The following is a 9,812-nucleotide window of genomic DNA, read 5'->3' as shown; positions in this document are numbered from 1 at the left end:
GCAGACCGCGCATGCGGCACAGTCCGGCGTGGGAGTCGAGATCAAGGCACGATTAATCCGGTGCGGGAGAGTAAATATAGCCACGCGAACACTGCACAAACTACACCGCTGCGACAGGATGGGTGGGCGGTGGCGAAGTAGGTAGATCAGGCTAATCCATGGGCACTCGCAGAAAGAGAGTGGTGGGTCTCCGAAGGTCCTTCCCGCCTATGACCGTAGTTGAGGGCCACGCTTCCACCACCAACGCGCTGGAGTCGTCGGAGGCGCTGAGGAATGCAGGTGCGTATGAGGAGTCGCCTATTGCCACGAACTCCGCCGCCTCGAACAGCAGCATCAGTAGGGCCGTGAAGCTGCGCAAAAAACTTGCGATGCGCCGCCGCTGCATCAGTTCCAAAAGGAATGGTACGGGCACGCCGAGATGCGCGGGAAAACTGCCGTGAATCCCTAGCTACGAAGTCCACGACAGCCCAGTTGGCGTAGTGATAAGAGCAAGAACGGCCGCGCGCTGGGGCTTGTGCTCGAACGGCTGAGGCAGCGCGAATAACAGCGCGCAAAATGGCTTCCGTCCAGCGAGGAAGCCGGGCGAGCGACGGGAGGCCATTACTGTACTTCTGCTAGACAGCGGCGCAGCTAGGAGCGCCGATAGCCGGAGATGCCTGGAGGGGCCACCACACAATGTTGCAGTTGGACGGCAGCAGGGGAAACGCTAGAAGACGGGAAAGTTCGTGACCGCCGCTTACGGCGGCGCGATGAAAATGGAGACCGCTGTCACCAGCCTGCAGCATGGAGCCGACGGCCCACGTGCAAGAAACGCATGCGCCGAGAGAGATGCGGGGCTAACTGCTTCCTTCGCCTGTTCGACTGAAACTGCCGTTTCATCTCTCAAAACGACGCGCGAAAGAGCAAAACCTCCTCTCGCCGCAGCTTGTGGCGTGAGGGAGAGAGAAAAGAACGCGAGCAGTCGATTTTTGTTTCTTGTTGAAAATCATTGGTCCCGAAAATGTTATGCCCAGTTACCTTTCTGGGACCAAAATCCATTAACACGCTTTTGTTGCTGCTTAAAACTCCAGAAAAAAACGTTTCTAGACCTTTAGTGGGAGCACTGCCTTTTTGCTTGTGTTTCTATGTCTTGCCTCTATGGTCTGGAAACGTTTGAGAAACATCGTACTGGGACAGGGACATTCCATCCTTTCTAGGCGCACCTTTCTTGTGTTTGTTGGGAACTCTTCGCGGCGTCACCCAGCCTCGTCTTTAAGCGCTCCAACTTTCAGGCATTGAAGTCTTCTTTCTTTTTTGAACTCAGAGCACAGCTACGTCACTATGGATTCTTATAAATGTCGGAATATTTATCCGGAGCCCTCCGATACGGCGTCGTTCATGGCCTGAGTCGCTAAAACTAAACCAAATATTGGAATGCAGTCACGCAAAGAAGATTCAATTTTTTTCCTGCCTCAAAAGAAAGGGAAGAACACATTAGAAGGGAGTGCAAAAGAGTGTTCATCAGTCAGTTCCACAGTAATTTTAAATCATAGCCGCCAGTCGTCAGGATGAAAATCCTGGGAGTGTTTAGTTTACTTCGTGTCGTTCCAAAGATATATCTGTTCGCTTCTGTTGCAGTATCTTTGAGGACTATAGAGGCCATGGTTTTCCATAGTAAATGTAATAACAGCCAATCAAAAAGGACGCCAGGCCAAGGGGCGCTCTCTGCATTGTCTTATGGTACGTGTGTTACAGGAGCTACTATTGGATTACATTGCTAAAAGCTGGGGATAAAAGCAAACGTACGAAATTTTAGTAATCTCTGATCTGCTGGTGACATTGCCCTCCTGCGCAACTGCGCAAATGAGTAGAGTGCATGATTAAGAACCTAAGCACTCAAAGCAGAATGAGGGCGCTAAAATTTCACATGGCAAAAAACTGAAGCAATAGTCAACAAATAGGGAATTCGGGGAAGAATAGGTTGTAATAGGCAGCGAAGTATTAGAAGTATTGAGGAAACACATCTATCTAGGGCAAGTATTTAGTGCATACCTGAGGATAAGAGAGAAAAACCAAAGAAAATAAGAACAGGATCAAGTGTGTTTAGATAATACCCTCCGGTCAAGAATAACATCTTGCAAAAATCTCTGAACAGTAAAACAAGTAACACTTGTAGGTTGCCAACACTGATATATTGGGCAGAAACTTGGAAGCTATAAAATAAGCTTTAGATTAAATTGAGGTCCACGCAGCCACCTACGGAAAGGAAAGCGAAAGGGGTAACGTTAGGTAACCGGAAGAAAGCAGAGTGGTTCAGAGAACAAACGGTGGTTTATGTCCTAGTCGAAATCAGGATAAGACAATGCACATCAGCAGTACATGCAATGCGGAGAAAAAGTAACCAATGGCCCTTTAGGGTAGCCTAATAGATTGCAAGGTGAGGCAATCACAGCAGGGTGCGGCAGACAGGAAGCTTTCGCAGATGCTGTAGCAGGCGCAGGACAGGATGAACGAGGGGTGGGGGAGTATGAGACAGGCCGTTGTCGTGCAGTATACGTAGTTAGGCTGAAGCTGATGACAGCAGCTGACAATCAGTGATCGGTTTCTGCATGTTAATTCAAGCTCTGCCCGTCCGCTCTTTAGGAGCCGTTCCTCGTAACAAGTTCTCAACAAGTACCCTGTCCGTTCCTTTCTGAAAAATGACTGAACAGAAAGTTGAAACACAATAGCTGTGATCTGACGAGCCAAGAATGCAGAACGAAAATTTGATTGAAACCGCGGAAATTGCCAGGAGGGTTTGCGTTTTCTGGAGTGTAATATAGCACTGTTTATTTCAGGAGACTATCTCCCGAACTTTTCAACAAAGCCAAAATACCCAGCACACAACTGCGCCAATGAATAAAAAGGGCGATCAATCACTCGATTTGATTGAAATCTTTGCTTCTTGGATTTCTTTTTTTAAGAGAGAAAAGGCATCTTAATAAACGATTGATTTCACCAGACTTCAAATTATTTGGGAACTAGCCCCCTTCGCTTTCTCATTCGTGGAGCTGCGCAAAGATGGTACCGTGTACGCGTCACTGAGAGCACATGAAGAAAATGTAATGTAATACACACCCAATTGAAGAAATTGAATGGTTGACTCCTGGTGCGGAGCATGGATATAAAAACTGGCACACTTTACTATACACATCCGAAGAAAACAAGTGGATAAACTGTCGGAGATGCTCTTGAGATTGCCACACTACCTCCCTGAAAAAGACGTACCGTCATTGGTTTTGTTCTTAGGGATTCGGAACTTTCTCTTCGAGAGTGAGCATTTCGTGACCGCTTGGGCGAAAAGCAGGCTTGTGAGGCGGAGTGCCATACAATTTAAGTGGCTGAGAATCCTGCCATGGGCATTGTGCGGGCGGCTTCACAACATCTTCTTGATCTGCCGTGAAGCTAAGCTGCGCGCAGACACGACCCAAAGCAAGCGTCGAAGAAAGGTTATGGGAGGCTCCTTTAGGCTGACACACTGACATTGAAGCCCATAGATTACATCGTTATCCTGGAAAGCAAACAGCAAATTAATTAAGGCGTCTCATAACCACTGCCCATACAAAAGGGCGGAAAGTAGATTCTGCCAATGCCAGTCGTTCAGTTCCTCACTGCAAGCGAATCAAGTAGATAAATTGGAGTAATTGCTCAATCTAGCAATGGTCTTGAATTAGATCTAAAACAGTGGTATTGAAAGTGCTCATGACTTTTTATTTACTCATGTATTTTTCATACCGTTAGCCCACTTTTGAAGGTCGCGATAGGGGGGTATACAATTAATTTGATCGGAACACTGGTACATTCTAAATAGAAACATTATAACAGCGAACATTTCCAGCTAGATTACCGCAAACGGAAAACTAAAATACTGTTACTCTGGAGCTGATGACATTGAAAACACACAAGAAAGATTCTTGTGAAGGCCAAAATGATTTTGATTTTTTTTTCTTTCCAGTGGAACCTGCCAATTTTCCCGCCACGCAGGGAGGAGTTGCTGCATCAACCTTAGCTACCACTATCTCCAACTTACCCTGACGTTAGGCTAAAGACGTTTACATTTGTAATGTACAGCAAAATACTTTGTAAAACAGCCTGCGTTTCCATTATTCAGATTATACAACATGTGACGCAAAGATCAAATAACCAACAGTGAAGGTTGACTGACCCAGACAACAAAATCGGAGTACGTCCGAGCGGCGGCTGTGCAAGAGAACGATTGTGACAAATTTTATTGCGAAAGCAATATTACGACCGGTTTCAGCCCTTCGCGTCGGGGCGTCCGCGAGGCACGTTTGAACTTGAAGGGCGGCGCGAGGCGCTGCCATCGCCGCGCTCTAGGTATGTCAGATATGTCAGACCAACTCGCCCACCAGTTCATGCTGTACAACTTTATTTCAGCGCTGTGTTCGTCCCTTTCTCCCCTTTGGCCCTGTGCCGTAGCGCTGCTTCACTAGATACGCTCTCGCCAGCTGCGGAGTGTGGAGAGGAGGCTGGAGAACGAGGGGGGGGGGGGTATAGAGGCGTTCGCTCGCTTGTCGGCTCCGTCGTTATGCCGCCTGATAAACAGAAAGGAAGGCTACGTCGGCTTGACGAAGCCAGAAAACGACAACTGGCTTCGCAGACAGATGAAGAACGCGAACAGCGCCTTGCTAAGCGGCGCGCTCAAGACGCTGCTAGACGGGCGCACCGCGCTTCTATCGAAACCAAATCGTCTACAACCGGTGATGATCCCGAATGGAACGCTATGGATGCTTACGCAACCTGCCAGGTTTAACCAAAGCTGAACCTTAGCAACTTTTTTTCATCCTGCGTGTTGCCGCGGCACTGCGCACTTCGTTAATGCAGTGCTTAACGTCAGGAGGGTCTCGATGGGTATCGGACTCTCCCCCCCTCCCCCTTCCCCCGTCACCAGAAATTACAAGCGATCGGGGACCCCTCCTACTGGAATGTTGGGACTGCATGAATCCGAAGCAAGCAGCCATTTTTTTATTCTTCTTATCAGTTTTGGTTTTAACGTTCCTAATGTATTGTTTTGTAAATTTCGCTGTGATTTTAGACCAAAACCTCTACTGCACGACCAAAGCTGCAAAAGCCGGGCTACTGAAACATTGACCTTGATTTTGAATTAATAAATATTGCCGTGACTGACATTCGAACCAGCCGCGGCGCGAAAACATGAGGTTCGCTGGTCACTGTACAAGAGCAGTCTATTGCCGCAGCCGATCCCGTGCCATGTGTTAAACTGTAACATACCCTTGCACTACTTCTTCTTTTTTCCTCTGAAAACATGGCACATACCCACATGGGGGGATTGGTCAAGGTGTAGTAGCTTAAAGAAGGAAATTTGCATAGGCGATTACGGCAAGATATTAGCGCCAAGCGTGAGATTTGAAAAATGTATCGAAAAACGACTGAAGAATATTTAAAGCGAAATACCAAACCGCATTTTGGTGAAAAAGAAGTGCTCGAAGAATTTTAAAAGAGCAAATAAACCTACCAGTTGCAACTATGTAATCATGGAGAAACCCACAAATTGAACCCAATGCAAATCCCTCGCACCGAACAATAATAACACTGGCAGAGTTATCGAGAGCCCTAACCTAGAGAGAGGGACTTCGAGGTAAATCTTCCTCTGAAGTGCGAGCTTTGAACCGTAAAGCAGAAAATGGTCTACAGATTCAATGTCCCCGCATGAGTAGCATAGGTTTGTCGGTGACCACCCCCATCTGTAGAGATATAAATAGAAACTGCGAATCCTGCACCGCTACCGCGTCATTGATACCTCACGCAGGCTAGTTTTACACGAACGGACGTTCCAATTATATGCTAAGTGCTGATAATCGGTGCTATTTAGCAAGGGATCGCGTAACCTGGCTGATATGTGTTAGAACCACTGAAACCTGGAAATCGCCAGCAGACTGAAATTCGCGACGGGATAAGTCACTGATCCGTCAAGAGCTGACTTTGCTAAGTAATCAGCCACCTCGTTTGAATGAATACCTACATGGCCTGGAACCCAGACAAAACGGACCTCCTTTAAAGTGGATGGGACAAAACATCTCAGAAAACGGCTAAAAAAAAGTTGCTAAGGTTTAGCTTTGGTTAAACCTGGTAGGTTGCTTAAGCATCCATAGCGTTCCATTCGGGATCATCACCGGTTGTAGACGATTCGGTTTCGATAGTGAGTGAAGAAACTTTATTTCCGCCAGAAAAAGACCCGCGCCCCTCCGGGTCCGCACGCAGGCGTCCGGGGACGGAGGCGTCCGGGGGGGGTCCGCACGCAGGCGTATACAAAGATACGCTACCCGCCTGGCAGCAGAAGCTGCTCGACTATATCGTTGCTAGTCAAACAGCTGCGACGCTGCCCCTCCCCGGACGCCTGCGTGCGGACCCGGAGGGGCAGCGTCGCAGCTGGAAGACTAGCAACGATATAGTCGAGCAGCTTCTGCTGCCAGGCGGGTAGCGTATCGTTGTATGCTTATGATTTCCTAGATTGAAGGGATCTTTCGCAGGAAATTTGCCTTGTTGGCAGAGCCCATGCGAAGCGCGTCCACTTCTACTTCTTCTTCTTGCCCTCAGTAAACATAGGTTACATACCCACGCGGGAGGCTTGGCCAAGGTACGGTGTTGATCAGCTTTAGATCAGCTTTATATTTGATCAGCTGGTATCGTATACATCGAGGTTTGGTACGTAGAACAACAGCGTGAAGTGCGCGATAACAACCCATTATAATCCAGCCTCTCATCCTGAACAATTAGGTAGTTCGTACACCATATGCTTTGTTCCCTAATTTCCTCGCAGGCGTCGTCGTGTGTTGCCGTTCTCTGGTGCCATTGCAGTGCTTATGATCTGGGTCCCTTTGCAGCCTCCTAATTCGCCCCAGACATTCAGGGGCTTTGTCGCCATTTTCAACCCAAGTGCATCCACTTGCAGCACAGAGGACTCTCCCATATTCCTCCATTAACCTTATGAACCCTATTCCTACAAAATTCCTAATCTGGTCTGGCCACCTGCGCACATGTTCCAAATTTTAGTTATTTTTTTAAAAAACGTCCCTTTCGACGACAGCTGATTGGCCGAAACGCCGAATGCGGTGGTGAGTTGGGTTGCGACAGTGAGCGGCAGCAGAAGTGAGTGAGTTGCAAGATGGGCTGCCGGCAGCTGCAAAAGGCTTTTCAACGCTTTTCCCCTTTGCCGAGAAACAGAACAAGACAAAAAAAAAACTGGCATCTTGGGCATCAGACGCCACAGTAAAGAGGCAATGTGAATATGCACCATTCGCGAAGTGGTTCGAAATAAATACAAAAATACTTCGTGCACTCCTTTAGCACTTTGTATTTGCGAGACATATACTTAAATAAAAATTTGAATTACGGAACTGGTCTCCCCATAACAGTGATAAATGACGGTCGCTGCAGCCACCGATCGCCGATGGCAAACCACAGCCGGCCAGATTATTCGTCCAGCCCGGCGTTTTACCTTTAGCTCGAGGGGAAAGAAGGCGGGAGAGGATAATTTGGCGTGCATTCACCCGCTACACGACTAGTGGACTAAGGCTGCCGTATACTGAAACAGCCAGACGCAGTGACGACCTCCGGTCAGCAAAGAGCGGCATTGCTTGCTGCCTGCGAAATCTCTAAACTAACTTCTCTCCTGTTATCGGAACACTGCGCACAGTAATTGCAGCTTTTTTTTATTTTGCGCACCTTTTATGCTGGCGCTGCAGGAACCGCGAGACACTGCTCTAAAGCATTCCTTTTTTTTCTGCAGAAAATAAACGAAAGGCTTTATCTGTAAAACTTCTTTCTCTTTTTGGTCTCACGAAGGCGTTGACAGCCTTTGCGGGAGACGTCTTCAGAGCGTCATCGTGACGCAAGCGCACGTTTGCCCACGGTCACCTGGAAAGCGGATATCTTGCATTCGCATTACATTCCCTAGCCAAGCCCATCTCTTCCTCTGGATTTCGACTCGGATACCCATAACATGCGCTTGTTCCCAGTCCCACTCCGTCCCCTTCCTGTCTCTTAAGGTTACACCTATCATTTTCCTTTCCACACTTTTGCAAGCTGAATCCTTTTAGTTAGCCTCGAGGTTTTTTCCCCAGAGTGGACTACCGGTAAGATACAGCTGTTATATACATTTCTCTTGAATGAATATTCTTAGCTTTTATTCATGCTTTTAGAGAAACTGCGAAATGTGCTTGGCCCCACTCTTATTATTTCAGTTATTTTAATATCGTGATGCGCATCTGCGGCCACTACCTGTCCTAAAGACCGTATTCCCTTACCGCTTCCAGCACCTCGCTACGAATTGTAAGCTGCAGACCCCTTCCGAGACTGTTCCGTATAACACTGTCCCACCACTTTTCTAATGGGTTCAGAATTCAGCCCGGGCTCGTGCTTCGGCTCTCCTGGGGCTAAATGCTTGAAAAAGGGCCTTTGGTCACATCACCCGTCCTCGATGGAAAATCTATCCGCCAGGAACCATAACCTGCCTTGTGCGGTAAAACACATTAGAGCCCTGTTGTCTTCCTTTCGATGGAAAAGAAAATGAAGGGATATACACAGATATCAAGATAGGGTTTGCAGTAGCAGCGCCAGTGCACTTTTATCACGCAAGGAAGACGACAACAAAACCCAAAAGTCCAATAAAAACCGAAGCAAAGCCTCCAGACGACTCGATGTAGTCACCACACTTGTGAGTTTGAACCGGTGCAGAGGGGGCTCAAAAACGTTACGTCGGTATTTTCCAGCAATGAAAGTGTCTCCCGCTGCTGAAGAGATGTCGACGGGGTCACAAAGAGACCTGCAATCGCACCGTATACAGAATGAAAACCTCGTGGCATTGTGCTCCATTTCCCCCTTGAAACTCAGTACGACACGGCAGTGCCTTTTTGTGCACTCGGACAAAAGTTAGCGGCGCTGGAGGTTGGCAGCAGTCAGACGACCTGACAGCGGTACAAAGCGTCCCACCTCCGTGCACGGGCTCCGAGCACCTGCGCCTGCGCGCAGGAGCCTCCGAGTTCTCTGCGCATGCGCTCTGGTACTGAATGCCTGCAGCTGGTATGTTCCAGTATGGGCTGTACAGCGGTTCCACACGTCTCTACCACAGTTAAGCCTCGTATAACGAATGGTAGCCTTATGCGCTAACACGCTCCTCAAATTAAAAACGACTGTAATGTTGCCACTGCTATCAGGAAGGCTAACTGCGTCCGATCAAAGGGAAGGCTGACTGCATGCCGAAACGCCCGCGTCATGCATTCGGTGTAAACACTACCATCGACCACGGGCGAAGTGGCGCGGCGATACGCAATGTTTCCTTCACATTTCTTCAGTATCCAGCGGTCGTGCGATTAAAAGCGCGGTCGCGGATGAGCAGGCGCTCACATGATACTACACGATGGCCTGGATCAGCGGTACGTGGTCCCGAGGTATCCAGGATCATTGTTCGTGGTATGAGAATGGAGAAGCCAGAAGTCTCGAAATCTCGACGCTGCGATCACGCCGTGACAGTACGAATGACCTTCGCCATTACTGACACGGGTGGGGACCAGATAAGTGCTCGCGTAGTTCCATACCTCTGCTCCCGAAAGACCAACGTCGCTTTTCGACATTTGGGTAGCAAGGCTATATTCCACAAATGCTGCGTGCATCACATAAGAAAAAAAAACAAACAAAGCGCTGAGACGAGAGGAACATTTGGCAATCTAAAACGTGACACAGCCGGTATTCGCCTCCGCAGTAAATGCCAGTTCCGTCACCAAAAGGTGCTCCTTCCCTTGTTTGCTTAACTT

Source organism: Amblyomma mixtum, chromosome 3, assembly GCF_055824585.1.
Source record: "Amblyomma mixtum isolate Tamu chromosome 3, ASM5582458v1, whole genome shotgun sequence".
NCBI lineage: Eukaryota > Metazoa > Arthropoda > Arachnida > Ixodida > Ixodidae > Amblyomma > Amblyomma mixtum.
This window is presented reverse-complemented; position numbering follows the sequence as displayed.